Raw genomic sequence first — 19661 nt, forward strand, 5'->3', positions numbered from 1 at the left:
TCCCCCTGGTGGTTAAATGAACAGTGAGTTTGCCAACAATACATGAGGTCTCGGGTTTGATTCCCAACATGGTTGACATTATAATATTTACTAGAATATTTCCTATTCCAAGAATTAGCACCTGAAGGTAAGACTATTCATCTAGCCTTCATGTGACAAAAAAATATCAAGATACATAACGATTGGTGTACTAATGAAGTGCCCCATGAACCATTAGGTGGGGACAGGGAAAAATGGTAATTTATCTTTGACCGAATTGCCGAAGACCCACAATAAATAATAATAAAAAAATTACAGCATTGCGTATTACATGATTTTTGTTAAAACTAAACGGTATTTCATAAAAAGTGTTTTGAATATTAAAAATATCTCTATCAAGCAAACATGGAATGGCATAACCAGCATGATATGATACGAGTACGGCACGCATTCTGTAAATAGAGAGACTGTAGGTCTTCATCTTGCAAAAAAAACCTTTATTTGCGTGCCTCTCAGCAGTGATTTTAATGCACATGTAGGTAGTTATGTGAAATATATCAGTTATTCTTATAACCGATTATGAACAATTCGAATATATTTATGGGTTGGTTGTGCACGTTGCTATCAGCAAGTCGCAAAAGGGACGTACATTTCCGTAATGTATACAATGTAAATGTTGTGTGATATGTTACTTGTAAGGTCGCTTGCAATGCATTTAGTATAATATACAGGGTGTACTTGTTTGAAAGCATTATACTCTAATTAAAATGAAGTAAAATTTTTCAGTTAACATATAGAAATGCAGTGGCAGAGAAATTTGATGAATAGGTATTTGAAGATAGTCACTCTCTCGCAGATATCTCCCCGATATTGTGCGAAAAATACTGACTATGCCTATTCTTATTCTCGGAGGTGGGGGTTAGTGCTATGTCTTCAGCTCCTGACGTCACTGCACCCTATGAAGATCTATTGTGACGGGACGGTTCTTACCCTCTTAGCCCAGGTAAAGTATCGGGCTATTAGGTAGGGGGCTAGTTTTTTAACATTCTCAGGTTTAACCAGTGATCTCCTAAGCATGAGGCTCCTTTTATGATGTGAAGCATCACATTCACTGAGTGTAGGCGTTTCCTCATCTTCACTGCAGAACCTACACCTAAAAGTTTCGGAAAGGTTCATTCTAGCAAGGTGTTTGTTCAATCTGCAGTGCCCTGGGCGGGCTCTAGTGATAGCCCTCACTTGATTTCGGCTTAGCTTTATTAGGTCAAAAGCAAAACTTTACGAGTACCCTTTTATCAGTTCCTTCGCATGGTGCTGGCCAGATACTTTTTGTCAGAGCATACGCTCATTAAGCTCATTAGAAGGAACACATTTATACAACCCATAGTAGGGTTCTGGGCCTATGGGACTGTCTCAGCTGTTCATCAGCCGCTATCCAGGTACCCAAATTAATGTCACACCGACACAATTAATCGCCCGTAGGCATTCCAAAGATAATTTGGAATTGATCTCAACAGAGCTTTGTACTTTTAGAGCAGCCTGATTATCTAAGAGAGTAACAATTCTTTTATTCTGATAGTACCTAACCAAAATGGATAAAATCGAGGTTCCTTTGTCCTGTTTTACGCACCACAAAATTGAAGATAAAACTGGGCGCCTTTATGGGTTTTTGGATATTTCTAGAAAATATATATATGGTGTAAAATAAATCTCTACTCTAGTACCATAATCCAGAGAATAAATATGGGAATACGTTTTTATAATGAAAAATCAGACCGCATTTCCTCTTGAGGCCGTCATTGAAAACCACGCAGGGGTCGGCAAAGTAGTGTAATTTGTCCCATACAAAATATTATTAATGCCTGTAATTTACCACCGCTACATATTAGCATTCACAGAAAAACACCAGATATAAATCAGAAGTAAAGCGAGTAAAATGAAAATAAATAATTTAGTAGCGTCCAAAGATGATCCGTTTCATTTGGCTACTGTATGAGGTTCGCGGTTTGATTCCTGGTAAGATTAAATAAATATTTGGCGGCCCCCATGATATAATGACTACGCATCAACGCAGGGTTTTTTCGGATTGAATTTCCTGTGAATCAAAGTAATTACACATGCTTGTTTCTGTCTTTAAAGTACACCTGAATTTTTTCTCATAATTTTGAAAGGTATCGCCATTGTCAAAATTTTATGAATAAATAGTTTTTTTTACACAACAGCAAACCAAACGTTGTTTACATCATGAGCTAAAATAAGGATTTGCCAAGAATATATAGCTCTCTCTTTAGTGAAATACAAGAATATGCATAGTTTACTTTAAGGTAGATCAAAATGAGTTAACAACAAACTCCAGCCGTTATTAAATACCCCTAAGTGACCTTATTCAAATTGAACACCATATTATAAAGCCATTTTCTTCTTAAGAATCAATAGCTCTAATGCTGTTAGCTTTACTTTTTTAGGCTAGGCGGATGGCTGCAGCCCCTGAAAAGTCTGTCGTAGTTCTGATCTTGTCTTCCAAGTCCAGGGGTTTCCGACCTTTTACCATGCGCGTCTCCCATAACATTCTCATAAAATTACTACGTCCTCCCCCCCTGTCATCATTCTCAATTTAAATTCATTCACAGATTTTCAACATGTGATTTATTTCTGTGTTTTGCCTTTTTTCTCAAACGAGTTGAAAAACCACATTCACAAAGATATGCTTTCAAAAAACAAATCTTCACGAGGGTCTCGCCGGCAGTAAAAGTTTGTAAGATGCGAGTTTAGATGGCACGAAGAATACGGCAGTATTGGAATGAAAGCGTTTAAGTTAATGGATTTTCATCACAAAATAATCCTTCGGTTTGTTTATTAGCGTGCCATGTTTTACTTCAAGATGTCGCATGAGCCGAGTAGGCCGCAGTAAATCGTTACTTAACACCAAGTAACATATATTGTGGTTGCTCAGTACCATTACACATGTTGGTATATACGGGGTTGTTGGCATCAAGACACTTTTTTTTAAAAACGAGAATATACATTTTAATAAATATGTTGTTTATTTTCAGAGCCGTCGCGTCCCCCGCGGGTCGCTCTGCGTCCCCCGCGGGTTACTCTGCGTCCCCCGCGGGTCACTCTGCGTCCCCCGCGGGTCACTCTGCGTCCCCCGCGGGTCACTCTGCGTCCCCCGCGGGCCACTCTGCGTCCCCCGAGGGGGGCGCGCCCCACCGGTTGTGAACCCGCGCCCTGGACTATAATCGGCTAGGCGGCTGCAGTCTCTAAAGAGGTTGCAGTTTTTCTCTCTTCTTTTCACACCGCCTACCATGAAATGCTTCTATTGGCTATCTTTTTTTTTTTTTTTTTTTAAATTTTTTATACATATTTGGACCCCTGTATTTAGTAGCCTAAAGTGTCATGTACAAGGCTAAGGTACTCTGACAAAAAAAAAAGTTTTTGTTTGTCTTGGAAATGGGATGTTCGATCACTGATTTTGGTTTATTACCTTTATGAGTCCAATCACCATTGTTGCAAAGTTCAAGATTGGCTATCGTTCCCCTTCTGGGTCTAAAGAACTGAAGGGTACTGTTAAGCATAATCTGTCTTTTAATTTAATAAAAAAATATAGATAATCTAATATACTCTGATGACCCAAAATACTGTCGGGATTTTCCGTTACATACATTATGTGGCAGTCAAAAATTGATTTCTGATGAGAATAGGATTCATATCAATGTCTAGAAGCGGGACAGTTAATCTGATTTTGCTCTTCCCGAAAGTGAGGGCTATAAATAGTCCACACAAATAATCGTGGCTGATTACACACGTTATTTCATAAAAGTAAGAAGATTTTAATATTTCAGTACAATTTTAATTACTTACTGAAAAAGCAATTTAAAAAGATATTTAAGTATTTTAAATCAAAAGGCTTCGTATGAATAAAATATAGAGGTGCTTCATTATGTGTGGTTTATAATTGAATTTTCCGTTTGACAAATTTTAGCTCTTACAAATTTTCGTTCAGCAAAGGGTAATCTAAACTTGTGGATAAACCTAGTCTGGGTACTTAAATAAATTATCATAAAAGTTTGTTTTAAGCTGAAACTTCTTCAAGGGTGTAAGTTAATGATTTTTTGCAAACAAATTAATTGTATAATTGATTAAACGTTTTAAAAATTATAAATACGTTAGTTATTATGTGTAACATGAAATAAATAATAAACAAAAATAATATGAAAATTTCCACAAAGTCGAAACAATAAAAAAATTACCTTCATTTTAAAACGTTTAAACTTGACTAAAAAACATTTTACGTACGTTAAACGTAAAAGATATCTTGTTCAACGCGACTAGGAAACATAATTGCGTTTAAAGTTGGCGATAAACTGATTTCGTCGTTTATAAAGTTAATTCTCTCTAAACAAAGTTTGTATTGAGTTTATCTAGCGTGGAAGATATATTTGAGTTTTTGTTTTTGACACAGAAAACGAGTTGTTTAAAAAAAGAAAAATAACTGTTAACATCGTGAATCTGAGCGCTGATATTTATTTAATTTGTCAACATTCGTCAACTAAGACTAATCACTTTGTAAATTTAATTTTACAATTCCTATGTTTGTATTTTTTAACAATAGATGAATACAAAAAAATAAGTAAACTGCTTTGACTGGTTAATCGATATTTTGCATTCCTTTGCAAAACTTTAACCCGTGCAAGCCTTTCATGTCTTTAAAATAAGTTGCAAATATTTTGAGTTTGTCGAAATTTTTTGTAGATAAGGTCTTGATTAACCTCCCCGGAGAGCTGTTAATATTAACATATTACAACAGAGATGAAGAACATTTTAGGGAAGGTAAGAAGAAAAAGAGAAGGTCTAGGCATCTACAGGGCTTATGACCTGAGGTCATAATAATATTTACAGCTCCCCAGGGAGTTAATTCCAGTCCTTGTCCACAAAAATTTGGAGAAACTCAAAATATTGTTGACAAATCCACCTGGTCAATGAAGTTTAGGCCATTTAAACCTGCCGATGACAGGTCACAAGCCCTGTAGATGCCTAGACTTCTATATTTTTTTCTCTAAAATGTTCTTTATCTTTGTTGTAATATGTTAAAATAAGTTTATTAAATACTGAGCTTTTTATTCCTTTGAATTGTTTTAGTTTCTTCTACAAATGTTATATTTTCGGGTATGAATAAAAAAATTAAAAAAGTAATTGCCGTTAATAAGCATGACACAAAAAAAAAACACTTATCCGAGTATATATATACAAACAAGGAAGTTAAATTAAACAATTAAAAATAAAATTCAGGGGAAACTTTGCCCATTCGGAAAAAATATATTCTCGAGAGACGTGGGATTATATTTATGAAATAATGCCATGCCCTTAAGTGCTTTTTATATTAAAAAAACAAACAAATTATTCATTCTGCTTCTCCGTGTAGGTAGGCAGAGAAGATGAACGCAACACCGTTTCGTCGTCGCATACCTCTCTTCATAGTCATCTCTTCCTCTAAACATACAGTAAACAATTATTAAATTACATAATAAATATAAGATTGAAAGACAAACCAGCAAAGTTTCTAATTAATAATCATACATGATACCATAATTTAATAAATAAAATATACATATTAAATTATGGTACATTTTCAAATCGAGAGTCGATACCAGAAATATGGTTAACGGTACACTAAAATCATACTTGCCAAAACCAATGCTTGTCGCTGGAGGCGAAATTAGCTAAATTTTCTGTATTGTTCTACATATCTGAATGAAATAAATGAAAATGAAATTCCCTTCTCTAAAGTGTTCTTCATCTCTGTTGTAAAATGTTAATATTAACAGCTTCCTGGGGGGTTGAATCCCGTCCTTATATACAAAAATTTGTACATACCAGAAAGTTACAATTTTTCAACAGTAATTAAATCAAGAAGGATAGTAACTCGCCACTTTTAGAAATGATAAAATGAATACAAATTAGGCGAGAGTGTAACTCTGAGTCGGGTATAATTGAAAATATTTAGAAAGGGTCTCTGAGATGGTTTGGTCGTAGAGAATGAATGGATGATGAAACAATGGTAAAACTAGTACATATGGTGAAAATGAACTGTAACGTGAGACGAGGACGACCAAGAAAGACGTGGCATGTTCAGATAAACCAAAATCTTATGTCTGGTCATGTCAGAAGCAGGCAGGACCGAAGGTCAATGTGGAAGAAGCTAGGAATATATTTATTTATTTATTTATTTCATTCAAAATTACAAAATTAAATATTTATGAACTTATTAAGGCTTTTTAGGCTATGCCCGTGTCAAGCCACAATAAATAACAATAAAAATACATGGTAAAATTAATTAGATCAAATTATAATGACATAGAATCACAATAATCAAATTCCAAAGAATACAATGCAAAAAAGATAATCAGAAATAATTTTTAAAATATAAATTATACAAATTAAGAATTACACATAATCAAATATACAAAATAGTGGTATCATTAAAATCAACAAAATAATAGTAAAATATAGTAGTATTAAAAAAAAAATAACACAAAATAAGAGCATAATTTAAATCATCAGAAAAAGAATATATATATATTTAAAGCATAATTGAAATGATAATTGAGTTATGTTTTCTAGAAATTCACTCAATTTATAGTAAGAAATATAAGGAATAGGAGCAATAGGAGCAATATATGCCAGGATAGACGTGTGTGGTCGTCTATCTCTTTGCCTAGCTCTTTGGGGAAATGGCGTGATGGTAGTAGTAGTAGTAATAAAATTAATAAATTCCTCCATAATGCTAGCAATGCTCGACACACTTGCGAATATTAATTTTTATTTGCAAAGTTGTAGACGCCCCCAGATCTTCTACACATTATGGTGGCCTAATGATTAAAACGACCTCTAGCATCTCCACCGCCGAGACAAAACGAATTTTACAACTATAAAAGTATGCACAAGACTGAGTTCTCATTACACGTAACGAGCATAAATTTACTCTGGGAAATACGGGACGAAGTAGAAAAGAACGTATATCAGAGCGTGCAGTGTGAAATTAAAGTAAAATGAATGTTAGTGTTTCTCGGGATAGCAAAAGGTCAGTTTCGCTAGAATAATTATTTACGAAGGATATTAAAGTGCGCTTAGTGTATGACATTACGATGGCTCAATTTCCAGGATAGGTAAATTCAAGATACCAAATCACTGTAAAATCACCGGGGCGGGAGTCAAACAACAAACGAAACAAACAAACCATCACGCCGTTTCCCCGTAAGGGTAGACAGAGAGGATAGAACGCCACATCACTCTGTATTTGCATACAGATCTCGCTTCCTCTACATTCATACGTCTTCAAATGCACGCGCCCTGATTATTCTGAATTTTAACATGTCTATCTTTAAGTATTTGTTGGATTTGTCTTACACTTGCATTCGCAATGTGAATATTTTTAGCCGTTCTTTTGCTATCCATTCGCTCTATTCGTACTCGTCCAAATCAACGCAGAGCTCCTTTCTTGATTTTGTCGATTATGATTATATCAGCCTTACATAATGACTCGACATTTGTGCGTGGATCTATCGTACATAGCTTTACCACACATTCGCCTGAGAGATCATACTTAGACAGCATTCAGCCTACTTTCATCCCTGTAAGTCTATACTCCGCTCCCATACATCAGGGTCGGGACCAGCACTCCACTGTGAACTGCTAATTTTGCCGCTTGTGACAAACGTTTGCTTGCCTAAATTGATTTAAGTGCACCGTTCACTCTGCACCGGGAGGCAAATCTTAAATATCTTAAACAGAATCATGTCTTGAAAATAAAACCCAGGTGCTCACCTCTTTTCAGGCAGTCCATAGCCTTTTAATAAGGAAATATCACACACCCATAAAAATATATGAATTTAATTTAGATTTTTTTTTTTTTTCAAAATCAACGTGGAAAAATGTTTCCATGCATAACTCTTAAAATCTTAAAATGAAACGATGAAAACACATGTCTCTCGAAAAACGCGACAGTTTAGCATTGATAAGTGTGACGTCAAGTTATGCGACGATGTTCTATAGAAATTTAAACCATTACAAACAAGGTAGAAAATGAACATGAATCGCGACGTATTAGGGGCGTGGCCAATGCCATGACCATTTTCGCGGGAGAATTCAAAATTATAATTTTAAAAAAAATTTGTTCCACTAATAAGAAGTACAAAAAATTTTTTTTACTCGACAATATTTCATAGACTCTTATTACTGAACGCACACGTTCTTTTGTTTTGTCCTCCCCTTACGGGGGTGGTACTCGGATCCTCTGCCTCTGACCACCCAGGGAGTCCTTCTTTATCCAAAGTCGTTATCGTAATGTAAATATCCGTGTTTTTACTTATGTTTTGTGTAAGTTATGTTTGTTATGTTACTATAGTTTTAAGAAAATGTTTTTGTATATTTGGATACGTTCATTTATGTAAATTGTTTGTTAACATATTTTTTTAGAATAAAAAAAAAACAGAGGCATTTAGGGGATCCTGAGGGGTGGGGACGACGTGTTGGCTTCTGTCCATACGTCCTCCTCCCCCCTCCTTAATCTGCATAGAGTTTGTATTCCTTAGGAATATTTATAATAACTTTCCTCTATGCGCAGCTGACAGAGAGTCCCTCAGGACTCTATAACAGGACTCTATAACGATGGTGGGCTTAAGCGTCTCCCCTCAATGCCCTTATAAAAAAATTTCAGACTCTTATTACTTTAAAAATGTACAAACAAAATATATTTTTTCCCTATTCGCATTTAAAATAAATTAAAAGCATACTGACAATAAGTTTTTTGTCTGCAATTTTCAATAAACCTATTAATTATGTTTTATTGCAACTATTGTCTCTAGATTAATTACAATAAAGAACACTGTCACAATACTGTATTCTGTAAGGGTGCCTTCTCATATAACTTTAGCTATGGACGGCGTTTTCTGTAGATATTCATTATTTCGAAGAATCAACCCAGAAGGGCTCTGGTATACAGTGACCAGCGAAATGGGGACTGGTGAACACGACTGTTATTTCGGGAGCAAGGCAAGCAAGGTAAGAGCAGGAAATATAAAGAGAACTTTTTTTGTTCGTTGAAATATATTTTTGACAAAGTAAGTATAAAGTTATAAGTGTTTTGTACATACATAGTTAATTATAACGTTTCTAATGAAGTAAAAACTTGTTTTATAGAGGGAGTTTGTTTCACATTAATTTTTATTTTTACATGGATGAATTACATTTTATTTTTAATATATGGAACAGATTCCTTAAAATTTAGTTTTTATATTCTGAAATGTACAAAATTTTTCACTGTATGGAGTTCAGGATAAGGTGGGTCTAGTGTGTTTTTTTTTTATTTAAATGATTTAATATTTGCTTTTGATTTTAAGATTTTCGGAAGATTGTAAAAGATTTTATTTCCTTACAATAAAGATTTGAAGCCACAGTTGTGTCGCATCTGTGTAAAGGTAAATTATTTGGAAATCTGGGGTTTCGAGAATCAATGAATTAATTTACTATATTATATTATAGCCTCTGCGGGTAGTTCTACATATAAGCCACAATATGCATCTAATGGTCCACAGGTTGTACCTAGTTAGGCAGACCAGACATAATCCAGAGAAATTTATTACCGAAAACATGTACTAAAGTCGTTGTAATTTTTGTTAATAATTCGTTATTATTATTATTATTATTAATGCATATTTCTCGCCTACACTCTGTGGTAACAGAGGAACCTCGAATCTAAACAAGTACGTAATTTTTTTTAATTAACAAGATTTTCTATTGTCAAATTAAAATAGTTACAGTATAATAATTAGTAATTATTAATAAATTTTATAAAAATATGAGTTATTTTCAAAAAATGTTTTTAAATGAAAAATTTCATTATTGGGACAGGCAGTGCATACATTTTTTTAAGCTAACAGTTGTTAAAAAAAAATATTTTGTAAGACTGAATAATTGTTCACCCGTGCGTATTTGAAAGAAAATTTAAAAGTTTGACAGCCAAGTCCTTAGACAAAATGAACAAAATTGAGATACAAGCAACCGAGACTTGTTGAAAAGGAAACGCTGAAGTATCGATAACCAGAAAAGGAAGTCGCAGTAGGGCGAAAAAGACGTCTTTATTTCCAACTTGTCATTTTATGAAAGTTTCAAGCATTCGCTATTTACGAGATATTTCACGATTAAGTGTTACGATTAACTTCAAAATTTATTTGATTTTTATCATCTTATAACTTGACTTCCTTACTAGTTGTAATTAAGTATTTAATTACTTTTTCAAATTGCTTAAGAAAATTTATGAAAACACAAATATACATAAACATGATAACAAAACAAGTTGAAATTTTCAGATAAAGCTACAAAAATGAGTACGGTTTTTATACAAAATAGTAAACTGGTTTTTAACTTTGTGTAGTGAATTCGTAGAAAACTTTGAATAAATGTCATTTTAAATTACACCTAAGTCGTGTTAAACATGGGTAAATAATGAGGGATTTCAGTGCTATGGGAAATCGGACATGAAAATAGTTTAACACTGTAAAAATAAGAGCATTTAATTGAACGGCAAAGTTTTTCGAAAACGTATGCAAAAATAATAAAAATGAACGACGTTGAACTAAGTCATAAGTTCACCAGGAACAACAAATGTTAGAGCATTGTGATACATTTACGGGTTTTGCGAAACCAACTCATCATTCAGCAGAACTCTCCGACTGCTGATATCGAACGGTGTTTGAGAAGACAATTCGCATCTCAAGTATTGTCAAGAAAAACTTAAGTCGCCACATACAAAACACTATTACGCCAAATGGGTGAATAAAAATGTGTAAAAGTTTGACAATGCGGTACCCGCACAAAAAGCGGGAGTGGCGAAAAATTCAAGTTAGCAAACTTTTTTTTACTTGAAATCTGTTTTTAATCCACTCATTCAAATTAACTACTAATAAAATCAGAGTATAAATGGAACTTAGTGAGGAAAAACTAATATGAGTCAAATATTGGTTTCAATTACAATTGAGGGAGACGCGTAACGCTACAAAATCAACTATAAGTGAGATCTTGAATAATGAATAAATTCTGCGTTAGCATTTTAATAGATGATTTTTTGGTTTGAGGAGACTTCTCGCATATCGAGTATTGTCACCACATACAAAACAATACCATGCCACATACTCGCGTATTAGTCTGGATATTGAGTCAAAAAGACGAGACTTCTCTCCTCATATTTGAGAGGAAAATACTCGGAAAGATATGAGGAGCGGTGCAGAAAAAACGAAGTTTGGAGAATATGGTAGAACAAAGAGGTCTACAATATCAACAATGAGCTCAACAAAATGCAATTGATTAAAATAGGGAGGCTGCGATAAGAAAGAGTGCCCAATAAGGTACTTCACTCGGCGTCCCAAGGTAAACGTAGCGTTGGTAGATTCAAACTCCGATGGCTAGATGAAGTGAAGCGGGATGTGGATATTATTGGCATCAGAGGCTGGAGGAGTACGTGCCAGGATAGAGGGAAATGTTGGAGGAGACCAGGGCCTATAACGGGCTGTAGAGTCACTGATAATGATTAAATCAAGTCATTATATTCATAAAAAATCTTTTGATTTATATGTTTTTTGCTTCTACGCCTGTACGCTGGAATCTATGTAGATAGTTAATTTTACTAGTATTTGGTCAAAAACTGAGAATATTATTTGTTATGATATTTATTTGAGCCGTATACTGGGGGAGAAAATGGATAATTTCCGAATACTTACATGGGTAATAAAAATACACCCCCGGTATTATTTTGTCAAGACTAATTGGGTAGCAAATGTCTTTGTGCCATTAATGACGATGATCTGGCGCCACGAGCGTTGTAACAAAAAAATGTACGATAATCGAATTACATTTTCGATCAATCATTATAAATTACGTGAACGATCAGCGCTCAAGTTTTTTCCTTCTCTGGGAAGTAATTTCCTGTTTAAATCGACAAAAATAATGAAAACATCATACCACCTACGAATTTTCTCTCGTTACCAATAAGAGATGTTTGTTATAATGCAAATAAATAATTTTAAATTTTAAATGTTTTTAAAAATATTTTTTATGAATTTATTACATACGTCTAATCTTATTTGGACAAAAATACACTCAAGTTATTTAGTATGTCCAAATGCTTGCAGACTGGCTGGATTTTCTCCCTAGGGAGTTGTTCATATTTAAATTGATAGGTTTCAGCTCTTTTACTTCACAAAAGTCAACAGATGGAAGAGTTGAAGAAACGTGGATGTTCAAACAGGGGCAGAATGGTGAATGTTACACAGTGTGTAAAGTGGCCACTTAAACCAGCCGATGACAGGTCATAAGCCCTGTAAATGTATAGACTTTTATATTCCCTTCTCAAAAACGTTTTCCCTCTCTGTTGAAATAAATTTATTATTTAAATTACAAGTTATTTAAATTAAAAACCTGATTTTTATACTAAATTTGTACCGTAAAAATACCGTGCCACTCTAAAATCAATTATTCCGGAGGCATAAAAATTTCGTTACAAATCAAGCATTTAAAGCGCATGCTGTCACCTGTTAATTTTAGTCCGCTGCACTGGTAAATGGGGTCATATATGAGTTTTTCTGGATTTAGATTTGATTATATGAAAAAAGATCCCGCTGCATTGCAGCAGCAAATAAATGTTGTAAGTTGTCCTCTTTCTGTACTGCTACTGTAACTCCTACTTGCTTCTTGTCCTTTGACAGATTTAAGGTTTTAATGAATGTTTCATTTATGTTGAGAATACGAGTGGCTAGAATATTATTTGTGTAATTTTTTCCTCACAAAACATCATATCTATCTTTCTATTATAAAGAAAATCGATACATTTGAGAAAATTTTGTGTTCACTTTGTCCAAAGCAGTATCAGTGTACATTTGGTCAAAAAAATAGTATCAATTTTCTGATTTTAGAAACTAAACGTAGCTTTCCAGATAGAAAAAAAATAGACAATTTGATACAATGTGCTATTTTTTACAATAAACCATAGTAAAGTTATAGTAATTATCTAAAATCTTAACCAAAGTCGCGCACACTCCCGTCCAATGACATATAAAAGCGTCATGGTATCAGTTGCGATGTGATACACTGATTGTGAGACTTCGAGAGGTATCTTGTCGTAATTTTCAGAAATATTAAACTCATTGGATATGCCCGATTCATCCGCTTTGCCGGAGTCTCCAAAACCTTTGGAAATATATCATTATCGGTCCGCGCCTAATAGTGCATAGTGTGCTGCATAGGTACACTAAATGCAGTATTTCGATCATGTGTTTTTTTATATATTTTTTAATATACTTGGACCTCGGCTAAGTCCATATTGTTTATCTTAGAATGGGACGTTTGATCACGGATTTTGGTTTACTACCTTCATGAGTTCAATCACTATTGTTGCAAAGTCCAAGAACAATGGCGCGTGAAAACTACTTTTAACAACAATGTGAATATCTTTTAAGGATATTTCACGTTTCCTCCATTCTGCTTCAAGATTATGGCGTTGTAAACTGAAAAATGGGTACTGAAATAACAGGTGTTCGAAACTCTGTGAATAAATATCATCCCATGGAAAATGGTCATCATTCCTTCATTTAAATCTATGTGGGTAGCTTCGCATAGCTACGTGTCCGGTTAAGATTCGGGTTGTTTCGAAAGTTCTTTGGTGATGACGATGGAAGTTTGATGCATCAACCAGCGTCGGGAAAACATTTTAGTGATTTTAAGTATAGAACAAGCGAGGTAATGATCCTCCCAATGCTGCCGAGTATTTTATTGCATATTGCGCTTGGCAAAGCTAAGGAGGAATTCTGAAAAAAAAAGTGCCGTTTTTTTACAAGTTGCGGCTGTTCGTTCATCTGTTCTCTGATTTCCTACGATACCAGCATGTCCTTTTATCCAGCGTATTTGAATAATCATCCCTTTGATTTTTAGATGCTTAATTTTACTCTGAATGTCTACAATGAATGGATTTACCTACCGAATATCAGTTATAGCTTGAACGCCCGAACGACATTCCGATAATATTTTTGCACTAACCCACCTATCTGGTGGTTTTTTTTAAATAATCATTCAAGAGCTTATCGTATTGCGAGTAGTACTTTTCGTATTGATCGTCGTTATATGAAGGTAAAACAATCAACGTGAAATATTGCTGTGACGAACAATGTTTTTAATCAATATTTCAATGTTATTTCCGGAGGTAAATACGTAATAGCTGGTACGTATTTAAATCATTCCGCAAATTTGATTTACTTTCAAGCTTTTATATTCTAAAATACTGCCAAATGAACTATTTTTGTGATGTTCCGCGATATGTGTATACCGTGAAATGCTAGTTCATGTACAGCCGAAAATTGAATAAATTGAGTAACCGACTTTATGTAATTTCTTTAATATTTACGAACGTTGTTGATAATTTAACGAGTAAATTTATTAGATTATTTTCATCTCTAATAAGAAAAAAATGAATGCTAATAATAATAATTTCTGGATAGCGCCCAGGCCAGGAACAAAATCTTACAGATCAGGTAGAGCCTGCCCTTGGGTACTCCAGGGCCCCGATTACAATGGAAAGATAACAGAGTTCTTTTCGACTGTCTATAAAGTAAAATCGAAATTTATCTACGAAATTATGTAAATTTAGAAAAAAAAAATTAATGTTTCATCGGCAACTTATAATTAAACATGTTGAGGAAGAAAAATATTTGCATATTCTATTTTTCACGCAGAAAACATAAGTTTACTTTGTAGATAAAATTGAAGATAATTGTTAACTTCCTATTGTAATTGGGGCCTTAGCTATGGCCCTGGCGTAAATTCTACCCTATTTCTAAAAATAATTAACAAGAGATAGTCTTGAAAATAATTCCAACGTAGATATACTCGTACTATGCATACTGGTCTTCAACAATTTGGACATTCTCAATATTGAAAGGTATTTTAACAGAAATGGAAAACCGCTTGGAGAAGAAATATGGAAGTATATTAATTTACAGGGCTTGCAATCTGTCATCGGCTATTTAAGTGATGATTTAAATATTTAACATTCACAATTCTGCTTTTATTTATTAATCTGCACATTTTTCAATTTCATTTACCAATTTATATTTTCTAAGTAAGTAAAAAGGCTGAAAATTTTATTGATAAACTGCCTTGAGGGTTAAATCCAGTACTTGTTTATAAAGATTTTAACATTGTTGATACCTTGTATATTATATGCATGGTTTATAATGCAGATTTAAAAAAAATGACACGTGTCCCAAGTCCATACAAGCCGTATATTGATGATGGGTAGTAAAGAACTCACACGAGAGGTAGTATCATAAATGATCAATATAGTGCAGGCAATTGGTAAAATAAACCAAAGTAGGGAACAAAATGCCGAACACTCCTCTAGTGGAACGGAAGGCTTGTTGGCTATTGCCAACAGGCCGGCTTCTTCTGAAGAGTTTTAAGTGGTTTCCTCTCCACATGAGCAAATGCTGAGAAGTTTCTGATTGGCCCACTCTAGTATATCGTTTCTGATCCCAACAGTTTAGATAAATTTAAAGAAATATAATTGTAGAAAAATCCACTTTTTGAAATATAAACCAGGTAAACAATAAAGCAACTCCCATATATAAAAAGGCATATATTGAGTTGGACTGTATATAAAAGTGTCAACTTGATATAAAAAATAATAATTTAAATAATTACTTAATGTAAAAAGTAATCTAAAACAAAATTTATTTACATAAAATGTACATGGATAGTAAAATTAATGGGTAATAAAATAAAAAAAACATTACAATATTGAAAAATACAGAAAATATTTACAAGAATTATAAAGGTACAGCTGAAAATAAATACGAATAAAATGAAAAAAAACAATATAAAAATAGTTACTTATTATAATTCATAAAAAAGACATGAATAATAAAGTGTCCTTATCAAAACATTTAATAGATAAGTTTGAGTGAGTATTTTTTTTTTTATGTTATTATTTTATTGAATACGTTGTTATTATTTTAATAATTGTTTAAATGTAAACATGTCATTTTTACTGTAATAAATACAATACTGCTTACTAGTTCGACCTCATCCAGAATATGCATCTCCAATTCGGTCTCTATTCTATGACTCACATTGATCATATCGAGTCTGTTCTTAAAATACTTAATGCTATAAGTGATGTCTTATCTCTGTCGCAATCAATTTCTTTTCATGTTCCCCACCATGTCACCAGAAGTCAAAATCTACTTTTATCAAATCTTTTAAGAGAAACTTTTGTTTTTTTTTTTTTTTTTTTATTTCTTAAGTTAGCTTATATTAAAACTAATATAAACTATTATGTACATTTACATCATCTATATATATTTACATTTCCTTACAGTAACTTATACATTTATTTTTAAATTCTTTCAGACACTTTTCATTCTTCATACATTCAGGCATCTCATCATACATTTTTAAACCCTTATACATCAAACAATTTTGCGACTCAGCTCTTTTCAATAATGGTAGTCTTATTTTATCCTTTTGTCTAGTAGCATATTCATGACAATTTTTGTTTAAGACAACTTTATCCTTACAATATTTTGGTAATTTATCGTAAAAAAATTATGTATAAATATCAACATATTAAATTTAAGTCTCCTTCTTACAGATAACCATTTTAGTTCATCTCTCATTTTTTTTACATTGCTATATTTATTTTTCTTAAGAACTATTCTCATCGCTTTATTTTGTAAAATTTCTAGTTTATTTAAATTTCCTTCGTTTGCTAAAAATAATATTGTTGAGCAGTAATCTATATGTGGAAGAATGATTGTTTTGTAAATTAGTTCTGCAGTATCTTTATTTAATTTATTTCTCAATCTACCAAGGAAAAATATTTTTTTTGATATTTTTTTATTAACGTGTTCAAAATTTGCATTTAATGTCAATTTTGAATCAAGTTTTATCCCCAAATATTTCATTTCATTAACCTTTTCTATGGTTTCATTATCAATAAGTACATTCATCCTTGGGTTTGGCTTTTTCCTTCCTAACTCCATGTATTTTGTTTTTCCAACATTAAGCTGAAGTTTATTAATTTTGAGCCACTCAGATATTCTGTTTTTGTGTTTTTATGCTTTTGTTTTTAAGAAATTTATCGCACAACTTGAAATTCTTTGGGATGGATCTTTTCGCTTTCGGCATGGCTTAGCTCGAAGTCATATATATATTGATAGCGTTCTTGAATAATATTTTTATTGCTCTTTCTTGTCTTTGCTTCATAGTTTGTCTACATATAAAGAAATGTTATTTTTGACTATTTTCTTGTGCATTGGCTATTCATTAAATATAAATGAATTACAATAATTAACATGTTCGGATAAGGTAAAGAGAGGAACACGCCATTTGTACAATTTGAAGGAACTAGAGTCTTTAGTTAAGGAAAATAAAAGCAATAAATTTTATGTAAGCATTAAATAAAGCCAAAAAAATAATTCACATAAACTTAATTAAGTTGGAAGAGAAAACTTTAAAAAATACTAAAATTAACTTTGGTCAAATATTTTTTTCCTAAAGATGTAACTTTTTGTATGGATAGTACTTTGAGCTATAAAGAAATATAAAGCGACTTCTAAAATGGCCAGGCGGATCGCTTTATACCATTATCTTTAACAATAAAACCTAGAAACAGAAATTAACAGGAGACCGACGCAAACATTACCTCCACAGACGCCCAACTGTCGCTCTTAAAGCGAGGGCTGTAAGGGTCAATTTCGAAATGTCGCCGAATCGTGGGTACACGTCCGCTGATGTAAAATTAAAATGCGGACATTGTTTCTGGACCGGAAGTACACGGAGTTTCCAGTTTTAGTTCTCATTCAGCCATGCGAACAACGATACTAAAGGACTACGCTCGTCTTGCTACGCTACACATACGGGTATATGGTAGAAATATATCATTAGCATTAGCATTGTAAATTCATAGTTATTGGTGTTAGTGAATGCTAATTAACATAGCTAAATTTTATTTTTATTTATTTTTACTATATATATAAAAAAAATAATTAAATTACTTGCATACTCGTATGTAAGAACTAACAATATGAATACAACATAAAATATATTTGACTTACATTTTATGTATTTAATCTTCGAGACACAGATTTTTATTTTAATAAAAAAGAATAAATTATTATTATTTCTTTTATTATTACAAAACAAAATATAAATATAAAAAATAAACAGAAAATGTTTTTATAGATGGTGTAAATTTGACTACCACCATACCATTAAGGAAGTAAACAACTTTTAAAATAAGTCAGAGACTCACTATGGTAAGTGTAATGTTTTTATTGTATTTTCAATGTTGTAATTGATATGTGTACTTTTTTTACCTCTGTGGTTTAAATAGTTAAATACAAAGCGATTAGAGTAATGGTAACGATCGTGTAGTGGAGAGATCCGGGATTCAAACCCCACTCTACCACAATTTCCGTTTCTTCCCTTGGTTTCCGGTTTCTTCCGTAGATTTCCGTTTTTAAATGGTGAGTTATTTACAACTCGTTGAAAATTAACCCTTAAAATTGAATTAAATACAAACATTTTGTTTTTAAATTTCAATTACCAAAGAACAACGACATTGCCATAAAATTTTGCAACTATTTAATTGCATGATTTCGATAGGAATAGATTAAGATATATTATATCTACTGACGTTGATATGTCGATGAGATTGCATTAAAAACGCGTTATCGATATTAATAACGAAAGTGTTGGAAGCTGATATACGCCGTTTAACTCATTGCAATTTTTGTACAATATTCTCTCAAAATTCTCCCGTTAGATTTGATGGATTGATATGAGGCCGCTTTTTACAAACCTGTATATTTTTGTGTGTAATCATGTGTTCTCTGGTGAGGATAACTCTTAAATTAATTTTTTTACATTTTTCTTCATTGAGTATAATAGTGAATAATAATTGCATACAAATAAAAAATAATATAATTTAAAAATATAGATTACACAAACATCACTCTGTCAGATTTAAAATTTACACTAAAATGCATTATGTAACTTAGTAGACTTTATAATAATAAATATGTACATCTCCCTTCCCCTCCTTATCCTCTCATCAAGCATTCTTGTTCTAATCCCGCCCAATTTACAGTAACTTAATGTTCTTAAAATAAATATTAAAAAACTTGATTTTTTCCTTTTATAAATGTCCTGTAAGAGGCTTGCATTTCTAACAATATTGATCGGTCTGAAGTTGACAGTGTATTTCTGTACTTACGTTCAAGACGTCTTAACTCTTTTTTTTGCGTCGACAATTTTCTTCAAACCATGCATCAGATTTCCTTTTTCGAATAGTTTTCGTAGTAAGTGGTGCATGTTTGTCTATCAGGTTAGATATTACCTCATTATACAACCTAACCAATTGATTAACGTCGTTTGAGCGACGGTCGATATTTGGACCGACGAAAGATGTCAAAAGTTTACAGTTAAAATCTTCTAAATTTGATTTTCTCCATGGCCTTGATGTGAGTGTTTTGTAAATTACTGTTGGTTTTTGTATGTTAATTTTACAGTGCACTAATCTTTGTATACTATGTGGAAATCCGTTATTAGTTTTGAGTTTATACTCTGTATCTGTTTTG

This window comes from Micrasema longulum, unplaced genomic scaffold (genome assembly GCF_059751315.1).
Source record: "Micrasema longulum isolate JH-2025_06_02 unplaced genomic scaffold, ASM5975131v1 h1tg000606l, whole genome shotgun sequence".
Taxonomy (NCBI): Eukaryota; Metazoa; Arthropoda; class Insecta; order Trichoptera; family Brachycentridae; genus Micrasema; species Micrasema longulum.